At 38.9% G+C, this 22,685-nt stretch overlaps 1 protein-coding gene across 1 annotated transcript in view; it reads left to right on the top strand.

Moving 5' to 3' along the window:
• The window catches only part of plxna1b (plexin A1b), a 91,374-nt gene that overhangs the window by 9,878 nt on the left and 58,811 nt on the right, over positions 1 to 22,685 (top strand). The window contains exons 2-3 of the mRNA XM_057337839.1: positions 14,444 to 15,790; positions 20,905 to 21,087. The gene's annotated coding sequence lies outside the window, so the exon portion shown is untranslated. The remainder of the gene's footprint in view (positions 1 to 14,443; positions 15,791 to 20,904; positions 21,088 to 22,685) is intronic.

The raw sequence follows: 22,685 nt of genomic DNA, 5'->3' as shown, positions 1-22,685 counted from the left end.
CTTTAAAATGAGGGTGGTGCTGGAAATCATTGTTCTTCCTCTGTTAACCATGGTTACCTGCAAGGAAACACGTGCAGTCATCATTGCTTTGCACAAAAAGGGATTCACAGGCAAGGCTATTGCTGCAAGTAAGATTGCACCTACATCAACCATTTATCGGATCATCAGAAACTTCAAGGAGAGAGGTTCAATTGTTGTGAAGAAGGCTTCAGGGCGCCCAAGAAAGTCCAGCAAGCGCCAGGATCGTCTTCTACAGTTGATTCAGGTGCGAGTTCGGGGCACCAAAAGTGCAGAGCTTGCTCAGGAATGGCAGCAGGCAGGTGTGAGTGCATCTGCACGCACAGTGAGGCGAAGACTTTTTGAGGATGGCCTGGTGTCAAGAAGGGCAGCAAAGGAGCCACTTCTCTCTAGGAAAAACATCAGGGACAGACTGATATTCTGCAAAAGGAACAGGGATTGGACTGCTGAGGACTGGGGTAAAGTCATTTTCTCTGATGAATTCCCTTTCCGATTGTTTGGGGCATCCGGAAAAAAGATTGTCTGGAGAAGAAAAGGTGAGCGCTACAATCAGTCCTGTGTCATGCCAACAGTAAAGCATCCTGAGACCATTCATGTGTGGGGTTGCTTCTTAGCCAAGGGAGTGGGCTCACTCACAATTTTGCCTAAGAACACAGCCATGAGCAAAGAATGGTACAAAAACATCCTCAGAGAGCAACTTCTCCCAACCATCCAAGAACAGTTTGGTGATGAACAATGCCTTTTCCAGCATGATGGAGCACCTTGCCATAAGACAAAAGTAATAACTAAGTGGCTCGGGGTCCAAAACATGAACATTTTGGGTCCATGGCCAGGAAACTCCCCAGACCTTAATCCCATTGAGAACTTGTGGTCAATCCTCAAGAGGCGGGTGGACAAACAAAAACCTACAAATTCTGGCAAACTCCAAGCATTGATTATGCAAGAATGGGCTGCCATCAGTGAGGATGTGGCCCAGAAGTTGATTGACAGCATGCCCGGGCGAATTGCAGAGGTCTTGAAAAAGAAGGGTCAACACTGCAAATATTGAGTCTTTGCGTAAACATAAAAGCCTTTGACACTTATGAAATGCTTGTAATTATACTTCAGTATACCATAGTAACATCTGACAAAAACATATAAAAATCACTGAAGCAGTAGACTTAGTGAAAATCAATATTTGTGTCATTCTCAAAACTTTTGGCCACGGCTGTATATATATCTGTAGCCAGAGTGGTTGAAGTTAAAGTTTTAGTAATTGAAATACTTTCTCACCCCGGTTTAATATACATAGTCAAGTAGAAGTCAATAATTCATAGTTTGACTTCCTGAAGAGTGTAAACACAGTGGCTTTCTGTTTGAACTTGTCAGCTTCTGGCTCTACGGATGGTTTGAGTTTGGGGCGGGGTAATGACAGAAGGGGCGGAGCAAATTCCCACTAGGCATGTTTGGGAAACCTGTTTGAAGACGATCATTAGTGGTTAGGGCTGGGGGGTATAAAGGTATATGTCATTGTGACTGTAAATGTGAACTGCAACAGATTTTTTATTCTATGAAACCGTGGTATGCAAATAAGTGGGCGTGGCCAACGATAAGAGACCATATGCGCCACTGCCATTGCAATAAATGGGAAGGGAATGGAATGCTCAAAATGGGCGCTATATCAAAGGAAGGCCCCCCCTTCGTGTAAAAAATGCCAATCATCGCCAGACAATTCTTAGAGGCGGGGCTCTACACAGAGAGCTGTGAGCCTGTGTGCAGTAGAGGCTGGCATTTTTTCAGGAATCCTGCAGGATGGGAAACAAAATCACTATTAATCACGGGATTGGGACGGCACAGGAAAAAAATTCAGCGGGATTGGGAATCGTTTTTACGCTGGTGAAAACGGCAGGCGCATTTGACAGCGTTTAAGCCAAGGAGCTATGATACGTTGCATTATATAAAGACATTCAGCTGTACAAGTACAATGCGTCGATTGGTTGGTGTGGTATTTGTCCCGTCTCTGCTGCACTGTGATTGGACAGTAAAAAATGCTATGATGAGCTGAGCGCTCTCTTCCAAGTTGAACATTTCAGCTCTCTGCGCTTGACTGCGGACTTATGTGCAGTGCTCCTGAGGACCTACAAACGAATCCCAAATGGGGGGAGGGGCTTATTATCAAAAGAGGTGTGGTACCTCTACACAAGTACTTCATTGTGATCAATCAATATTTATTCCATGTTTTCCCTTAATTTTGATCATAATTCTGATCACTGATAACAGCACAGATTTCTGCAACATGGCACATGGTTGAAGGTCTGGAGCAGAAACGGTGCAGGCCGAGTTACATGCTGACGTTTAATACTAATCTACTTAAAAATTGCCATTAATTACAATACGTCTGGTGAAACCGTGAGCTGACATGATGGGTATCCACTACTAATCGATGCTATATTGCAGATTAAAACCTTTCCTATAATAATTAACGTCAAACCTTTTATCTTGTGCCAAAAGCCTCACGTGTGCAGCAGATGCCTGCGAGCTTTATCACAGATAACACACGTTCAGATCGCTGATCCTCTAAACACTTACACAAGTGATGGCAATCACAGTCATAACTCTCCATGTGTTGAGCGTGAGTCCGTGTAGCTCAGGGATCACTCTGCGTCTGTCGCCGGAGGTGCTGAGCGCTTGCACCTGCCACCAAACCTCAGAGATGTAGACTTTGGCAAGAGTGGCGTGTTTGTGACCGCGTGTGGCATGAGAGTTTGAGCTGTGCTCACATCAAAGCAGCAGGGTTCTGCTCTGAGAAAAGATAATGAGGAATTTAACTCATTTCTCGTCAGAGGAGTGAGCAGAGAAGACTTGAATGAGAAAGAGATCAAAGGAAACAGTGGTGAGACGGAGAATGGGCAGCTGTCGAGTCAGTCTTTTCACAATACATATTATTTCAAAGCAGCTTTACAGACAGTCTTGCATTATTGTCTGAAAGCTTCAAGACCGCCAGTGAGTGAGCCAGAGGAGAATAAGAACTATACCTGTGAATGACGAGGAGTGAAAGTGTTGAAGTGCTGTCTATGACAATGAAAGTGATCACTTATCTAGTCTTGTTTGACTGAGTATACATTCTGGTTCACTTTGAAATTCATTCTAGCTAAGAACTGTCCATCATAATGGCATTTTCATGCAAATGTCAACTTTTAAGATGAGCAATCAAGTTTTTTCCAAAATTTTTCACCGTACTGATAGGTCAGATGTCAGTGTTTGGTTTAAATACAATGGGAAGTCTTGAAGTTTTTCAAGCATTTTTTCATAGTTTTCCATAGCAAGGAAAGTGAATTGTCACATCCATAACAGTCCATGTTCCTCATAAATGGGCCCATTGAAATTAAAATATAAAGTTCTATAGAGCCATCCCTTCTCCATTTGTTGGGTATTATTGCTTTAGGTTTTGCACATTTTAATTCACAGAAATCCTACAAAGTTGTCTCTCGGAAACATGCATTCTTTTTGTCACATTCATAACGTTTAAAATAGAAAACTCGAGCATAGAATTATATTTTTCTGATGTCTGGACTCTATCATATTGGGTTTAGTAAAACATAAACATGGTTTAATATATTCAATTAATTTTTCAAGTTTTGACCGAAAATGTCACATCCATAATGCTGGGTTTGCCCATAACTTATCTTAATAAATGTGTGCCATGGCCGGCTTTTGAATGAATATGCAGTATAACTTGTTTACGATACATTGCTACTACCTTTTTCAAACATTTGATGTCATGAACTTGACAAACTTCTTAAATCCAGTGACTAGATCTTCAGAAGTTGGCATAATTGTAGGCTTGGACATTGTATCACAACGTAATTTCCCAGAGGACTGTTATAAAAATCTGACTCGGAGTAAAACAAGCTAGTAAGATTGGATAAGATTATTGCCATTTTTGTGTCCGATCAGACTGTAAATCATATAGTGTTTATCAGACACCAGAGATTATTTTCTTATTGACACCTATTGTCTCTATCGCTGGGTTTGTGGCTCTCTTGATATCAAAGAGAAACACGTAAGTTAACCATCTAAAAATCGACATACAGAACTTGATAGATATTTTCTAAAAGTAGCCCAGAAAATAAACCCATTCTCACTCTCCTCTCTTGCTGTCTCTGTATTAGCCTCATGTGTTTTCATGATCGTAGGGTGCCAGCCAATCACATCGCATCTGGCTTGATTTCACTGCTGGAGGTTCGGATGTGAAATCAGTATCTTGATTGTGGTGCCGTCAGTCAGATGATTGCTGAAGGCAGAGAGATTGTCAAATGTCTCCCTTGTCGTGTCTCTGCAGGCTGTAGAAACTGCATAAGAGATACACAGCTTCATACTAGATGCATCATACCAGGGTTTTTCCTGGCTCAAAATGAGGCAGAGGTTGTGCCATCCTGATCTTGTACACACACGTAGACCTACTGTACCTTTTAGTGGCTTAACCAAAGTGACTTTGAGTTTGACATATTAAAAGTTCTAATAAAATTAGATAAATATGACAATTATTAAGTTATATAAAACATTACTTTTATTCAACCAAACAGAAATGTTTTTTAATGAAATTAAGCTTTTTTATCATTTTCAACTAACTTTTCAGCCCACAACAGTCTTTCTAAATGAGCAAAGCTCATTCACATCTTGCATTCTCTGTGGTTCATTTTAAATGATTCAAGGATCTCTTATATTCGCTAGTAACTGAAAAGTTCAATAGTTTAAATGAATCGGTTCAAATGAGTCATTCGTGTTCGAATCGTTCTAAACGCAATGTGCGTTCATACTGGCAAACTCGCTGTGTACAGTATACGCTGATTCAACGATCCAACTGCACAGCTAAAGACATGACAATGATGTGCGTCATGTTAATTTAATAAATTTCAAGAAATTAAACGTACTTGGATGCAAAACAAACAGCCGTGAAACACAGGCTGGCTCTTGTTATGCAGCTCTTTTTAGCGCCTCAGTGTGCTGATAACGAAACAGCGCCTCCACTGTGGCGTAATGTCCCAACTGCAGTTACAAATGACAGTGTGATAAATGCACGCGGCATTTCTTGTGAAGACTCGCAACATAATTTTGGCGAGAGCCTGAGGCGGCACGACATTTGACGGAGGCGGCCGCCTCCAATTTCTCTATGCTGGAAAAACCCTGCATACGTATATGATTTAGTGGGGTCAGCGGAGAGATGACGAGAGGTGAAAGATGATTTAAATCCACATTTATGAAATTGACCTCATTTATTTTTGTTAATAAATACCCCGGTGTCCCATGTCTGATAGTTTGTAATCTTTCTTCAAATTATAATAACTTGACCTCTCAAACAACCATTCCACTTAGATATCTAAGGCATTGTGGATGGGGAATTTAATTACGCAATGATGTTTTTTGTCCACCGATCCAGCTGCAACATGCTTTTTTTGTCTAGTGTTTGTGATCATTTTTTTGTTTTTTTCTTAATCTTAATACACTAGTCACATAACAGACAATAAATTTCTAAATTTATTCATTTATATCTTTCAGTGTTTCTCGTATGGATCAGTGAGTAGATACCTATGTAACGGTAACAGTTTTATTACATGTATTTTCTCTTCATGTAAATATTGAGGTTTAAGAGGAGATGAGCGCAGTCTGATGTCAGGCACACATGTAAAAAAAAAAACCCATAAGCAGTCAAGCAGGTCTGTCTGGTTGGTTTACTGTTTGAAGGTCTCACGGTGGGCCGTTTTTTCCTGTTGTTGTTTTGTGCCAGAAGTTACTGCTGGTTGAAACCTCTTGACCACAAACCACACAGGTTTCTGCAACTGTAACTTTCAAACACTGTATATAGCTGTCAGTGGTTTAGATCACTTACTGTGGCTTGTACTAGAACATCAGCCCTGGTAAACACCAGCATAATCTGGTCCTGCAGTGTTTGTGCTGCAAATAAGGAACCGTGAGGCTTAATCATGCAGAGTGTTGATGGAAATAATGCTGTTACTGTTCTAAACATCAGACTTTATCTGGTGGATAAGTGTTTGCTAACTAGATGTCAAATTCCTATCCAACGGTTGTAAAAAATGATGAACCTCATAGCAACTCCATGGCAACATTCTGACATCATAACTGTTTGGTTTGCACAGGCAAACACAGTGCTGTCTCACTGCAGTAAATGTAAATATTGAGTAAATAAATGTAAATACTGTTTTCAAACCTCTTGAGCGACACCTCTTTTTCAAACCTTTACGGTACTGTTGGGATATTACCATGGTACAGCGATGGCAATGCCATGAATGATACACTTTATTACCATATTCTTCAAAAATACCCCATTACTACATATCCAGCATACAAAACCATGACACGTAATAGTAGGGTACTGTTCAAAAACATGGTAATACTCTGGTACTTTTGGTATTTTGTTTTGTTGCTTAGTATTTGTAGTCGTGTGAATTCACAAGTGCTTGTAATAACTTGCCATGTTTCACCTGAAGTTTACTTTAGCACCTGCTGTATACCACCTGCCTCTCTCTCTCTCTCTCTCTCTCTCCCTCTCTCTCTCTCTCTCTCTCTCTCTCTCTCTCTCTCTCTCTCTCTCTCTCTGCAGTGGCACAAATCTGCAATCCACAACAGTTTAATTTGTGTTTAAGATGCAAATGTAGCCTTTCTGATGAGAATGCTAAACAGAGCTGAGAAGTCCAGAGCTCGCACACTCATTCATTAGCTCGGCGTAATCGTGTCAACACACACATGTGCACAGCAAATGAGATGGAGGAGAGAATAGAATTATCTGGGTGTAAAGGTCTGAAAAAGAGAGTCGAGGTGCTGCACAACGAATTTCTCTCTCTCCTGGCCTGGTGCAGGAGAGAGAGAGAGAGAGAGAGAGAGAGAGAGAGGAAATTTATAGACAAGGAGTTCAGTGAGAGGGAGACAGGAAACATGGATAAGGGAGTAAGACAGGTTTCACAGAGAATGAGATGGAAAACAAACAACATAGAGGCACTTTAAATGAAATACTACTGTTTATATTTTTGACTTGAATATTTGATCCAAATTACTGTCATTCATGTACATAATTTTTTATATATTTTGTGTGTTTCAACAATGTGCTGAAAAGCTTCAGCAACACAAATCTACAGTCTGTTTTGCAAATCGAGTGAATGGATTGTTATTAATTCCCTCTGTGTGTGTGTCTGCAAATATTCATGTGAAGTCGTCTTGTTGTTTCGAGCAGCATCAGTCTGTCTGTTGAGATGCCCCCATCACTCCGTTCCGCTGTTGTTGAAGGTGACAAGCCTGTTTTATTGAAAGACCTTCACACAGCATTTCTGTGAAATGTCTAGCATGTGTGTGTTTTCTCACACGCAGATGTGTGTGCTGTATTTTACGTTGCTTTGAGAGTGTGTGGCGTTCGCTCATGGAAAGCAGGAAACGCAGAGAAAGACCAGACAGAGTCATTTCCCCTCCTGGTTTCTTCTCTTTCCGCTGGAATGTTAACAGACTTGAACCCTTACAGCACAAGTCATCAGAGCAGGGGATTGTGGGTAACCAAGAGTGTTTCCCGTAATCCCAGTAGTTAGCTGACGTGACAGAAGAATTTTAGTGATGTGGTTTTGTTTTAGAAATGACAAGTTTGAAGGTTTTATTAAAGAGGAAGCTATCGTAAATGCTTTTTGTTTCACGGTTCTAGACGAATCACTTCACAGTGTGAAGGACTTCTGCACATTTCTGTATGGAGGACTTGGATCGTCTAGTCAAAATAATGGAAGACTGAGGAATATTCAACAAATTTATACTGTTTTATAGTGTAACATTTTTTTTCAATTTATTTACCCTCATGCCATCCCAGATTCAGTCGATCACAGATTTCTATGAAAATATTAGTCCCTTTGTCTAAATATCCATGAAAGTGAATGTCTTCTGAAGCAAAACAGTAGGGCTCTGTGTGAGAAAACAATAATTCATGCTTATTTAGCATAATTTTAGCAAACCTCATCTGAAATCTTGGTGTGCTTTGGACATAAAGTGACTGATATTTTTATTTCAAAAATTGTGGTTGAAAGCAAGGCGTGTACATCTGGGAATTTTTTGTTTTTGTGTGAACTGTAATTGTAAAGGTTGAAAGTTTATATTGGTTTATAATGGTATTCGTGACAGAATTCAGTAAAGGTTTCAGCTCTGTTGAGTGTTATGTTCAGCTCTACTCATTTCATTGGACAAGTGTGATATTTTGTATTACAGTGCCAGAATGTCAATGTTTATATGACTCATGTCTGTCTCCACTGTGTAGAATTCCAGTTTTCTGAGTCACAACATAGTAACCACATTATTTTCATTGGTGAGCAACAGTAAGCAGATGAGCTGGAGTTACATGTCATATTAAAATATCAGCTTGAAATGAAAGCGTTGAAAGCTGTGAGTTTTCTGTGTGATACCACTTTATTAAATCAGGTTAAAGTAACTTTTTATTGTTTTACAAAAAGAAAATGAATACAGCTGTGGAAAACATTGAGAGACCACGCCAGTTTTGCCTTCAGTCGGCCTTTGTGCTTGTACCGTGGCAAATCCAGTCCAGTGTCTGTTGAATTTCAACTGCAACAAACCTCAGAAATGACAGAAAGCAATGTGAACGACTGAGAGAATGCAAAGATGCATTATATATTCATATTCCATCATATAGTTATGTTTGAACTGATCCTAAAACACATGTGAAAACATTAGTATTGTTGTTTAACATGAATATGAACTTGTTTTCTTTGTCAGATTCATAATTTTGACCAGTTTTGATTTTGTGCATATATGAGACAATATTTTTATTTGCAATTGGGGAGAAATCAGTGGCGTTGCTAAAGCCCCCCTAAAGTTCTAGCCTAGCCCGCCTAAAATATTGTGAGTAATTATGTAATCTGTACAAGAATTCGAGATCGCTTTATTTACTAACCCTAACACACGCCTATAAATAGTCAATTCAGAAAAACGGAAAATAATTTTGGAGTCGTGTCGTATTTTTTCCGTGGCTCTATAAACATTCTTTGTTTTGTTTAGTAAATTCACTGTAAAAAATACAACTTCAAATTGTTCTCCCAACAAAGGTAATAAAGTAAATTGAACAAAGTTTTTTTAGTAGAAGAAGAAGAATGTATTATTTTGAGTATACTGAACAAAATTAGTCTAAATGTGGTGCCAACAAAGATTCTTTTGTTGACTGTACTTAGATATCTAAGTGATTGTCCAAAGCGCGTGAAGAAGTTTGACCAACTTGCCAAACTGGGTAATCTCAAAAAACAATTCTAGTGTTTGAAAGTTCCCAGCATGCATTGCAGAATTTTCAATTCGCCGGTTAAAATTATTAAAATGATTGCTATTTTAGTGTTTGCTGGCTATATGTTTTGTTTTTGTTGTCATTGTATGTTACCTTTAGTATTTAGAGTTCCTTTTTTAACTATATGATGTTTGATGATTGTTACCATGATTGAGGCTCATGTGCCCCAGTGTTGAGGTCTGAAGAAGTAAATGACGCAGTGAGGCCACTGCTAAAATGTTTAAATCACAAACAGCTTAAGCAGTTACTTAAGTAGAGTGTGTATATAATAATAGAACATTTATATATTAACGTTATATAAAACATAATCAAGTCCATAGTTGAGTGAACTCAGAAATCTGATTATTGCATATTTATTTTAAGTTGGTTCAACATTGTTTTTTCAATTGACAGTCATGTGACATTACTCAGTTAATTGAGTTAGGTGAAATACTTGGCCAAAAGTTGAGTAAACTCAAAAAAGCTGTGTAGCTAGTTGCCTTGAAATTTTAAGTTAAGTCAACTTTTCATTTTTTATCGTGTTTTTGTTTAAAGTAAAATGTGTACTTCTAGTTACTTAGGCTACTTTTAACAATAGGATAAGATGACTTGGTGTTGACTGTGTTTTCTTGTTTGTGTAGCTCCCAAAAGCCTTTGCATTGCCCCTGTTCAGTTCACACATGTATGTTATAAAACCTAAAAACATGCGTTTTTGGAAGCTCATTAAGCTAGATGGGGGTAAGGTGGGTGAAGGGGCCTTGTCCTCTTACACCCTAAAGAGGGGTTGGGAGCAGTCAGGCTTGAAAGGGGTGTGTAATCAACGCCTGTGTATTTTTCCCTCCTTCCTCCTTTCATCCTGCCCTCATCTCTCAAACCCCCATATTTACAATGATAAACATAGTTGTCAGGGAACGGCAGGAAAGAACCCAAATGCAGGCAGCGGGGATGAAGGGGTTAACAAAACAGATTTTAATAGTACAAAACAAAGAAACAAAACAAAGACCCACGATGGGGATAACAGATTACAGAATAACAGGATAAACAGGACGAAGACTAACTGACACTAAACTAAGATAACCACACTTGACATAAACTAAACTGGACACTTACTAGACTCACGAAAACAGCAGGAACAGGCAATAACAGCAGGCTAGAGAGGCAAACAAGAACAGGGATAAACTGAACGCAAGGACACCACACACATACAATGCACGAGCACAAGACAAAGAAACAAGAGGGTATTTATAGGAAACACAAACGAGGGATAACGACATGGGGCAGGTGTGAGACATTAAACACTCAGGGAAAGATTACGAGGAAACGAGAGGAATGGGACCAATGACAAGACACTGGAGAGAACGTATATTATTGTCAAACGGACAACAATATGTTTCTCTCCACACATAACCTAAGGACTCTGCCCCGATCCCACCACACGACTAGAATTTCATAAACAAGACGGTGGGACCGTGACAATAGTAAAACAATTAGCTACCAGTGTCATTAAAAACTATTCTTACACTGATTTGAGGAGATAACTGTATTAATGCTCTGTAATTATACTGTAGAAACAAACCTGTAGTGACGTTGGTAGAATCTGACCATGGTATTTTTCTAAGCCTTTTAGGTTTCTCTAGGTGTTGTGTCAGCTGTGTGTGTAGGCTACTGCTGGAAGAAAATGTTTATGGTTTGGCAGCAGTTTGTTTGATCCGTGTTTAATTAGTGGGAAAATGAGCTGTGAAACAGGCGTGTCACTGCTGACTGGACACTTCCTGTGAGCTGCCGTCCTCCGTCACTCAGAGTTTGTTCATGAGGTCTGCAGAACTTCTGGTTATTATAAAGGGTGTTTTGTATTGTTTACATGTGAAAAGAGGAAAAAAACGTGTTGGTTCTTGGAAAGTGGGAATGTCCTAAATTTTCCGCCTGTGTGTAATTTTATGTTACTGGCACTACAAGAATTTAACAGGGTAACCATAGTTTCCACCATAACACTGTAATTACTACACTTATTGAAACCACAATACTGTATATTCTGTCACTATCATCAAGAAAAGAGTTGTAAACAAAACATCAAACATTGTCAAAGATACGCAGTTTAAAGAAGGGGTGTTTGCTGTGCATAACCCCTTAAATATTTTCTAAATAATTCGAAAATAATGTTTATACAAACTCAGTCAGTGATAGTCTGAATCACTTACTAAAGCACTGTAATAAAAAATTCAAGCATGCTTTGCATTGTGGGAAGCAGCATTTGTGCCACATTCTACAAAATTTTGCATTACTAGCTCATTTGGGTATTCTGTGCATACCGCATAATGTTGTGTATTATCAGTCGGTAAAGCCATAAAATTTGCAGTACACAATTTCAAAGATGTCTTTGTATAGTTATGTGTATCTGAATGTACTTGTGTATATCGTATGTGTTTCTGTCTACGTATGCATGTAGCATCTGGTATATTCCATGTGTATATCGCTGTAGAATGCTGTAATTGATATGCCACAAGTAATAAATCAGCTGGCAGCCCCTGCCACCACTTGCTATTATCTGAAGAGACAGGTTTAGAGGTCTGCCCGCAGTGTATGTGAATTTATGCTCTGTGTTCCAAAGCAGAGGGGTTGTGAGAAGATTCGCAAATAACTGTCTCCTCCAGCAGCGGTGGGAGAAATGGGGAATGAATTGAGTTCCATATAAACTTGTCTTCTGTTCCTTATGCTGAAATATACTTTTGCCTCCAACACACTTTCTAGATCCGTTTCTAGGCTGAATCTCACGAAACCTGTCGAGAACACTTCACCTCCGATTATTCGAGATCAGTGATATAAATAAGTGCGATGATAACCGAGCAGTAAATATTCAGCGGCTCCTTGTACCTTATTGACGTCATTGAACTAAGCGCAGAACGTCTGAAACGTGAAGACTCGAGGGAAATCGCAGAATCTAAAACTGGAATATGAAAACGATGACGAAAATTCTCAGAGGACATGAGATGAGATTTTCTCTGCAGATGAGATTGATAATTCTCTTCAATTATCAGTCCTTTCTAGAGCATTAAAGACAGGCTTTTGTAATAAATTCTCTTGGTACAAATACGGCATGCACAAAGAACACGTGTGATGGCATTGCACATCATCTCTGTTCCATTTTTAAATGACAGAAGGAGAGCTGGAAGATGCAGGTTTTTATATAAGCTGTTGACTTGTCACAATGCACAAAATGTACATGCAAATGAAGAGAAAAGCACGATAAGAGTCTTCAACGGGTCTCTGACTTCTACCAGTTTCTATTATCCATGGTAGTATGAAAAATGTTTTGGTTTCACTTCTAACACTTTTAGTGTAACATACTTCCTACAAAAATTTAATATGGTCTTAAAAGCTATATACCACAGGTACTACATTTATTGTTACTGGGTCAAAGACGTCCCCATCAAAAGAAATTTACAAGTGTGATTTTATGTCCATAGAAAGCACATTAAATGTAAGTGAAATGTCTAATTTTTGGTTTCAACCAAGTTTTTGGAGAATAAAATGTCAAAATTGGGTTGAAATAATGTTACGTTGTCATTCAGTGCAACACAATATTTATGTACAAATTCAAACTACATGCTTATTCTGACTTGTACACATTAATATATATAAAAGATTAAGGGAACATATTTCACTTTATTGTGCTTTAAAATATAAAAACATTCTTATTGACAAATGGGCAAAACCTAGGAAAATTACAACTAATTAGCATTTGGGGTGAAAGTAATTAGTCTTTTAATATGTCATAAATTGACTTTTGTTGTAAATATGCCTGACAAGTTCGTTACACTGAAATACATTTTGGTGTGCGTCTTCTGTAATTCAGGGAATAATGTATGATATTTACTTTTTGCTCAGAAAAACACTTTTTTTTGGAACAACAACAATTTAAAGCAGTATTACACTTATTGTTGTTATGCTTAAACCCTTTTTCGTCTACATAACACAAATAAATTGTTATTAGATTACAATTTTACAAAAAATAATTGACAAAGATTCTTTTTAAAGGATTTTTAAAGAAAAATAATTTATGCTTTTATTGCGGTAACAATTTTAATAAACATTTAAGTAACATTAAGGATAGTTAAATTGGAGTGATTCTGATTGGCTAGTGCTCTGCTGATGGAAAAATGAACACGCTTGCTTTTGTTGTGCATTCACTCCCATGTTTCTGGAGATCATCAGAATGACGGCACTTCCCATCATCTCGTCCTTGGGGGATGATGGACAGATAAGAAGGCCCTCAATCACCCACTCAGGAAAGAGCAATGGAGATAAGAAATAGGCAAAGAAAGGGACGGAGAAAGAAAAACATTTCTCCTCCACGTTAAGATTTATTTTATCTTGAACTGTTTTCTCTCGCCTCCGGTCCTCACTAGTTGCTCACGGTTCCCTGATATTGTTGTTCTGTCTCCATTTTATTTCTTTCATGTGAGCCAGTAAAGCTGTCCAGTAGAAATGGTCAAGGTGAACTTGGGTTTGTTGAGTTTTTCATTATCAGCAGAATTGGACAGTTTAAAAGCAATTTTGTTGCACTGAATGGTTTGAATAAAACCATGATTTCTTGGTTATTAGCGTAAAATACAAAGTGATACGGTGCAAACAAACAGGAGCGTTATTATAGTTTATAAACAATAAAGATATATTACTATACATTACTAAAAATAGGTGATTGTGAAGCATTTTCTAGGCATTATAGAGGTTCTAGAATCTCAGATGTCGCAGACTTGCTTGTTTATCCTAAAGTTTCCATATTATGTACATGGACACTTCATCTTCAGAAAGCTGCTGTCAGACAATTTGGTTATGATGGATGTTATGCCCGTATTGAAGTCAGCCTGACTACAGCCGTGGTGCTGCTTACACGTTTCTGTACGGTGCATCTCCAATCCATCTTCATCCTTATAGCTCTCAGACTTCGTAATTAAAAGTTGACATGGTTCACCTCGTCTGACCACACAAGTCCATATCATTTGTTGTGGTGGACAGATTGATACTGTCTGAAGTCCTTACCCTGTTGTTTGGCTTTGAGAACTGATGCATAGTCAATGGGATATGTTACATTTGTACTCATAATGTCTTTTTCTTTTCTTTACCTTGCAGGAGCCCTGGACGCAGAATTGAGGTGGATTACTGTTTTAAGAGACGGCAAAGAATCATTGGATCAATAAGAACTGTTTTGCTTCCTTTTATTGTTTGTTGAGTTAGTTTAAAAGTGACTGACTGAAGAATAATAACGTCCAACACTGCCCCTACTTGCGAACCAGTGCAAATATGTGGCCTCATCAGGGGCCGCATTACGTTACAAGCCAAGGGATGGTCATGCTCCTTGTGCTGCTAACTATCTCCATACCCCCTCACCTTTCTGACGGAACCCCAGAACCATTAAAATCCTTTTTTCCCCCTGAATGGGGTCTGACACATTTAGCCATCCATAACAAGACAGGAGATGTGTACGTTGGTGCGGTAAACTGGATCTACAAGCTCTCCAGCAACTTGACCAAGTTGAGAAGTCACATGACGGGTCCAGTAGTGGACAATGAGAAATGTTATCCACCTCCCAGTGTACAGTTGTGCCCTCATGACCTAGCCCCAAACAGCAATGTGAACAAGCTGCTATTAATAGACTACTCCCAAAACCGCCTTATCGCTTGTGGAAGCACCTAGCAAGGCATCTGTCAATTTCTGCGTCTGGATGATCTCTTTAAGCTTGGCGAACCTCAACACCGTAAGGAACACTACCTCTCGAGCGTCACCGAGTCTGGAACCATGTCTGGGGTCATCCTCTCAGAAGGCCACACCAGCAAACTTTTCATCGGAACGCCCATCGATGGAAAGTCTGAGTACTTCCCAACTCTTTCCAGCCGTAAGTTGATGACCAACGAAGAAGATGCTGACATGTTCAGCTTTGTCCACCAGGACGAGTTTGTCTCTTCCCAATTGAAGATTCCCTCAGATACCCTGTCAAAGTTTCCAGCATTTGACATCTACTACATATACAGCTTCAGCAGTGAACAGTTTGTCTACTACCTGACTTTGCAGTTGGATACCCAGCTTACTTCTCCTGATGCTAGCGGAGAACAGTTCTTCACCTCCAAGATCGTACGTCTCTGTATTGATGATCCGAGGTTCTACTCCTACGTGGAATTCCCTATCGGATGCACCAAGGATGGTGTGGAGTATCGTCTGATCCAAGATGCCTATTTGAGCAAACCTGGAAGGCAACTTGCAAACTCTCTGGGAGTGTCCGAGCAGGAGGACATTTTGTTTACGGTCTTCTCGCAAGGACAGAAGAACCGGGCCAAACCTCCTAAAGAGTCTGCACTTTGTCTGTTTACCCTAACAAGAATAAAGGAGAAGATTAAAGATAGGATTCAGTCGTGCTATAGAGGAGAGGGCAAGTTGTCCTTGCCCTGGCTACTCAACAAGGAGCTGCCATGCATCAACTCGGTAAGTCCACCCTCTCGTGGCAGGCCATTAAGAAACACTTCATGGCTACAGCGATTGATTTGTTGAGGTGGATGGATGGGTGTGCATGGTAATGTCCGCTGAAAGGGTTCAGCTTTCATTATCTGGGTGTAAATGGTGATTCTGAGTTTAAGTGTGACTATTTTAAATGAGACTAGGGTGGGACAACAGGGTACACTTCATATTTTTGAGGTCACTTCAGCATGAGTCATTCTACATGTTTATTCATTTATAGAAATAATACAGAAAATATCCAAAGAGTTAGGGGTTCTTCATGATGTAGTTTATTTCTGGTCTTGAATGTAGGGCTGCACTCATACATTTAGTTCTGGACTTTTGGAATTTATGGTAGAGCCTTAGATGCAAGAGTTTCAGCAAGAACTTTGTAAATATGACTTTACATCTGTTAGAGAACTACAACTGTTCCAGAATTTAGTTGTCTCAGCCAGGCACTCTTTCTGTCTCTCATCTTCTGTTTCTTTTGTGTCCTGTCTTTCTCTCTTGCTGTCTTTCTCTCAAGTGCCTCCATTATTCAGTCAGACAGGAACATCATTAGCAGAGTTGAGTAAATTTCATGAGTTACTCTCTTGCTCATGCTTTCTAATTCGTTTAGCGAGTCTTGATCCCATCTTCTCCGCAATCAGGGTCCTCTGGGACCAGGGCTTGCCTTTCGTCCTGTTTCGCTCACCCCCTTAATCTCTCTCTCCTCATTCATCTCTGTTCGTCTCACTCGCTCTTTCTTTCTCTGGGCTTTCAGTGGCAAAGAATGGCTTTCATTTAACCAGGCACTCAGAGATAAAGATGCCCATTTTTATTTTTCAGTTGCGTTCCAAATCGGTTTGATCTTTTTCTATCTCTTTTTATTCAGAGTCTGTCTGTAGAGCTTTGAGAGTGAAGTAATAGAGAATGAAAGTTGTTTTTGTGGAGTGAAAGAGAAATACAGAGTAAATTTGTAAAATGGCCGAATAAAGCAACCCCAGGAAACGTCAGACGTGTCAAAATCGAAATTAAGAAATTCAGACTTTGAAAAGGCATAGTTCACTCAAAAATGAGTTTATAATTTGTATTTAGCATAGTGAGAAAAATTACAGTGGTAGTCAAAAGTGCCCCAGAACTGTTTGATTTCCTTCATTCTTCAAAATATCTTCTTTTGTGTTCAACTGAATTTTACAAAATTTTTTTATCTACTATGGTAGTCAATGGTGGCCAAGAACTGTTTGGTTACAAGCATTCTTTCAGATAGCTTTCTCTGTGTTCATCAGAACAAAGAAATTTATACAGATTTGGAATAATTTGAGGGTGAGTAAATGATGGCGGATTTTTCATTTTTGGGTGAACTGTTCCTTTAAATTACCTTTTGAATGTTAATATATGATTTGCCGCTGGAGTCTCGTGGATCTCAAATGTGAGACGCCAAAAGTGAAATGTCAATAATCAAAATCGACATCAAGATACATCTGGAAAACCTAAAAAAGATCCACTAGAATGCATGTAGCCTTAAAAATGATACAGGTAAGCCTCAGCCCGCATACACTCAATGTGTAAAGACTTGTTTAGTGGCCTCTTGTTACAGACATGGGACAAAATGCCCCCTGAACGACAGCTCTGCACACCTGCCAGCACATAAACAAACTGGAATGTAAAGTTAGCTGTCATACAGTAGATGTATAGCGCTAGAGAATGTACTCGCCTGTTTAACGCTGACAGTTTTAAACTGTTTAACAGCGTTCTTTTCCAGTCAGACACTGCTGCTGCTGTGAATTTAAGGAAGTTTTTCTTAATAAGTGCACAAAAGACAATATCATGTGAATATAATATTACAAGTTGTAATAATAATGTGCTTTTAATTTGATCAGAGAGAGACTGCATATTTTATTATTAGCCCATAGGGATGAAGGGTTTTATTTCATAGCGGTTTCATTTCTTACTGAACTAATCTTTTTGTCCGGATGATTGTTGATGAATTGAGTTGTGGGTGTAGGTTTTGGTATATTAGCACTGAGCTACGACAGCTGTGAGTCAGAGATCAAATGCACCGTTAGTAAATCTCTCTCTCTCTGAAATCTGAATAAACACCTGTGTACCCATCTTAAGTGTGTGTATGGAATGTGCTGTAGCTTGAATTATTCACACTGATCAGATCAGGGGAATGCATGTATGTAATGCATTTAATGCTTTTCAAACATCTGTAGAATATAGATTATGAGCGTCTGTGTGGAATGTGGCGTGTTGTGCCCCTGCCCTGAGCAGTCTGTAGACACACACGCACGCACACACACACACACGTCTTTTGTTTTGCTGCTGTGTGTGTATGTCCTTCTGTAGCGTGTTTAGTCCTGCATTAGTTCTCACCTCAGCAGTAGTGTTAATGTGTGTGTGTTTGTGAGGGAGAAAATGTAATTACAGACGCATGTTGAGTGAATTCCGTGCTCATCTTCTCTTTGTGACCCATGAGATTTGACACAATATCTCTCCCTAGATCTCTCTCTTCATCTGTTGTCCTCTCACTCCGTCATGAATCCTGTTCAAGATAGCCGTAGGTCAGTGTTTTGTGTGTGTGGTGTATTCAGAGTTGTGCAGCTGTTTGTAGATGGTGTGTTGACTGAGGGCAGAAACTCTGGTGCAGTTTTGTGTTTATTCTGGCTGTCAACTGCCCACTTTGAGTCCTTGACATGGACTGAGGTAATTCAGATTCCACTGCCAAGCACCGTTTTAATGAAGGTAAATGGGGGAAATGAAAAGAAAATAGAAAAAACTGAGAGATATTTACACTTCTGCTGCCCAGAGCATTTTATGTTTTACATCTCTTTCTGTCTGCGTTTCTCTCTCTATTGATGTCTCTTTCTCACTGTCCCCCTCTCTCTCTCTGATGTTTGGCTCAGTTAAAGGTACAGTTCACCCAAAAATACAAATTCTGTCATCATTTACTCACCCTTGAGTTGTTCCATATTTGGAAGAATGCTTGTAACCAAACAGTTCTTGGCCAGCATTGACTACTATAGTAGGAAAAATGACAATGGTAGTCAAAAGTGCCCTAGAACGGTTTGCTTTCATACATTCTTCAAAATATATTCTGTTGTGTTCAACAGAACAAGACATTTTATACTGCAATTTTACCTACTATGGTAGTCAATGGTGGCCAAGAACTTTTTTGTTAGAAGGATTCTTCCAAATATCTTTCCGTGTGGTCATCAGAACAAAGAAATTTATACCGATTTGGAACAACTTGAGGGTGAGTAAATGAAGACAGAATTTTCATTTTTGGGTGAACTGTTCCTTCAAGTAAAGGATCATTTGTATAGTGAATTGATGTCCAGCTTGACTTTTTCTGTTTTTAAAAAAACATGCTGAAAAAATGTTATATTGACTAAAACAATAAAATGAAAATGAACGTTCATTTATTTAAAATGTTTAGTCAGATTTTTAAAGGTCCAGTGTGTAAAAAAGAAATCCAATATAATATACATAGCTATGCCTTCAGAGGTGTATAAAGAAGAGCTTACACAATGAAGCGTTATGTTTTTATTACCTTAGAATGTAGGGATGTAACGGTATCAACATTTCACGATACGATAGTACCTCGATATGAAGACTAGAATACGGTATTTATTGAATTTTGTGCAGGAAAAAAAACAAAAACAAATGAAGACTTGGAAAAATGTGACATAAGTGTTTAATAAACAATGACTGCACAAAAGATCTCAAAGATCATTTATTATTTTTAGATTAGGTAATTTTAAAGTGCAAAGAACAGTAAAGTCAGTAAGAAACAGGAACTAACATAATAACATAAAAATTAATAACATAAAATTTTGAGAACATGAAACATGTTGTTTGTCAACTTTTAACAACTCACAAACAGTCAGTTACTCACCTCATTCACTGCTTCACTCACTGCTATATATTTTTTTGCTCCTCGTATCTTCATGAAACTTTTAAGGGTGATGATATAACAAATGGCTCTTCATATTAACGTTAGTCATATTCCCCGAATTGTACTTCACCGCAGTCTGGCAGTGTCTGCATATTGTGTTTTGTCTATCCATCACCTTTTCTCGTTTCTTGTCACGGGAAAACCGAAATGCTTCCACACATCCGATTTATAATTCGCTTTAGCTTCAACAATTTGTAAATCCGTTTCTATGCCACTAGTGGCATCCGCCATTTTCGCTCAACTTGATCTGTAGCAGCGGCAGCAGCAGCAGAGCACAGAGGGTGATGGGCACGCATGGGTTGATGGGAATTGTAGTTCCCGCTACCCTCAACTCGCTCCATTCGGCTGAAAAAACGACACTTTGCCTGGACGATCTATCGTCATGCGACCACGATAATATCGACAAGATTTGCTATCTCGATACTTCGATATTTACAATACCGTTACATCCCTATTAGAATGAGCTATTTCTATCTACATACACTGCGGGTCTTGTAGTGTTTCGAAAGGGAGGGGCAGGGTTGGAGTGAGCAGTTGGTTGCAATTCGCAACCTTGCCGCTAGATTTGGACCTTTACATATATTTTGTAAAACAATGTCATGTAGCATTACAGTATTATTAATGTAATTATTAGTTACAAATTAAAAGCAACCAAATATCCGTTTTTTTAATTGACATATTCTTGTAAATATTACTTAACATTAATACTTAAATGATTCATTTACTTGCATTACACGTAGTTAAACGATAGTTAAAACTGAACAATATCATTATTCTTACTTAGACTGTCGTTGCGCCAAGTTGGTCTTCTGCAGGTATTGTAGAATATTTATTTTCAGTTATTGGTATTTTTGTCCTTTACTTCTTCTGGGAAGTACGGGTAACTTGTATTCCAAGTATTTGCCAAAATGTGTGAACTGTTTCCCACTCCCGCTTTCTTGTCCTCAAATCACCTTTCCAGGGTTTCCTGCAATACTGTGACCCTGTGTTTCCGTTCTTGCAGGCATGTAGTAAATAAAATTTCTGTTGTTTGTTCCTAAGTGTGTAAGACTTCCGCTGTTATTGTTGTAGGAAAACCCACCCTGGCAGCCCATCTGACCCAAGCGTTGACCTTTGAGGTGGAGTCACTCTTTGTAACTCTCGCCGTGTTGTTCTCTTTCAGCCTCTTCAGATCGATGATCATTTCTGCGGGCAGGATTTTAATCAGCCTCTAGGGGGCACCAGCACTATCGAGGGAATCCCGCTCTATATTGACAAAGATGATGGAATGACTTCAGTGGCTGCGTATGATTACCGTGGCAACACTGTGGTGTTTGTGGGAACGCGCAATGGCAGGATGAAGAAGGTAAGAGACGCACATCTCTTTAATTGTTTTTTTTATGTGGGTTGCAAATTGTGTTGAAATTCTTTTATTTGTATTTGGTAAGTTAACAAAAAATTTATTGTCGTTCCAATTTAAAATTTGAAGCCATTTTATATAAAATCTGTGTGGATTTCTGGTGTAATTCTTAAGAGTAAGAATTGCAAATCATTGCAACCAACGGCTCAGTCCACTGCTCGCCCCTCCCTTTCAAAGCACTACGGTGGCTGACACAGGACAAAGATGTCGTCACGTTTTCACTTCTTTGCCGAAAGAGATAACATATTCACGAAACATGCTCTGTAGAGCAGTTTGTCCATTTAGGGCTACTGTAGAAAGAACATGGTGAATTCCATGCAAGGGAACCAGCAGTGTATGTAGATAGAAATAGCGCATTCTAAATAATAAAAACATAATGCTTCATTATGTAAGGTCTTTTTACACCTGTAAACACAGTTATATATATCATATTGCATTTCTGTCAATAGATCCTCCTTAATCTCACACATTGCACCTTTAACTATTTAAAAATGTAAAAAATGTGGATGCAGTAGGACAGAACAACGTAAGTACGGTACGCATAGTATGTTAAAAGACGTGATACAGCCAGCTTTCTCTTTCAAAGCTACTACAGATGTTTGGAGATGAAGGAATTTTATTATCGTGTTGTGCTTTCGTACCATTCGCTCTTCTGCATTAACAATGTTAACAGTGTTACTAGCTCAGCCGGTAGAGCATTATGTTGGCTACACATAGGTCATGGGTTCAAGCCCCAAGGAACAAGCCTACAACATGTAACTTTAATGCACTTCAAGTCGCTTTTGATAAAAAGCATCTGCCAAATGCATAAATGTAATAATGGGAAATATTACCCAGCTACTTATCTTTAGTGGTATTTCACAAATTCAGTTAAATTTGATTTGGTTATCCAGGTATTGGACACAAAGTGACAAAGAACTGCTATGTGTGTAATGCATATTGAATTTCTGTCGAATCCAGTAAGGGTGATGTGATGTGTATCAGTGTAAACAGGTTTCCTTTGAGACCTTTGTGAACGTTCTTTGTGAATATTGGGCATTCAGAAGTGCTCGTTTAATGTATATGAAATATTCAGTGGTTGACAGCGATGACCATGGCAGTGTTGTATTGTCATACCTGTAGTGTTTGTTATTTTTAATTTTCTCTGTAAAAAATGTCAGCTGATTAGATAAATGTCTCTGTTTATCAGACCTGTTATATCAAAAATAACTGTTATTAGCTGTAATATATTTTGTAGCATACATATCTCATACTGTTACACCCCCCCTGCTGTGAATATTTGTGTGGACAAAACATCAAGCATTGTGAATCAGAAGACCCTTCAAATGATGTCAAATGTTAAAGGATGTTGGGCAAAGCGGCTCTTTTTGCTGTTTTGACTGTAGGTGTGAATTGTGAAGTCTGCAGCAGGTGGGTGTTATCAACGCCTCACACGGGTGTGTGCGAATCTCGCAGGAGCAGAAGGAGTTACTGGGGCGTCACATGATGGGTTCAGTGAGACGTGAAATAGAGGACAGACTCTGTCCATCCCTGAGAGAGAGAGA

The sequence above is a fragment of the Triplophysa rosa genome, linkage group LG7 (assembly GCF_024868665.1).
Source record: "Triplophysa rosa linkage group LG7, Trosa_1v2, whole genome shotgun sequence".
Lineage (NCBI taxonomy): Eukaryota > Metazoa > Chordata > Actinopteri > Cypriniformes > Nemacheilidae > Triplophysa > Triplophysa rosa.
This window is presented reverse-complemented; position numbering and strand designations above follow the sequence as displayed.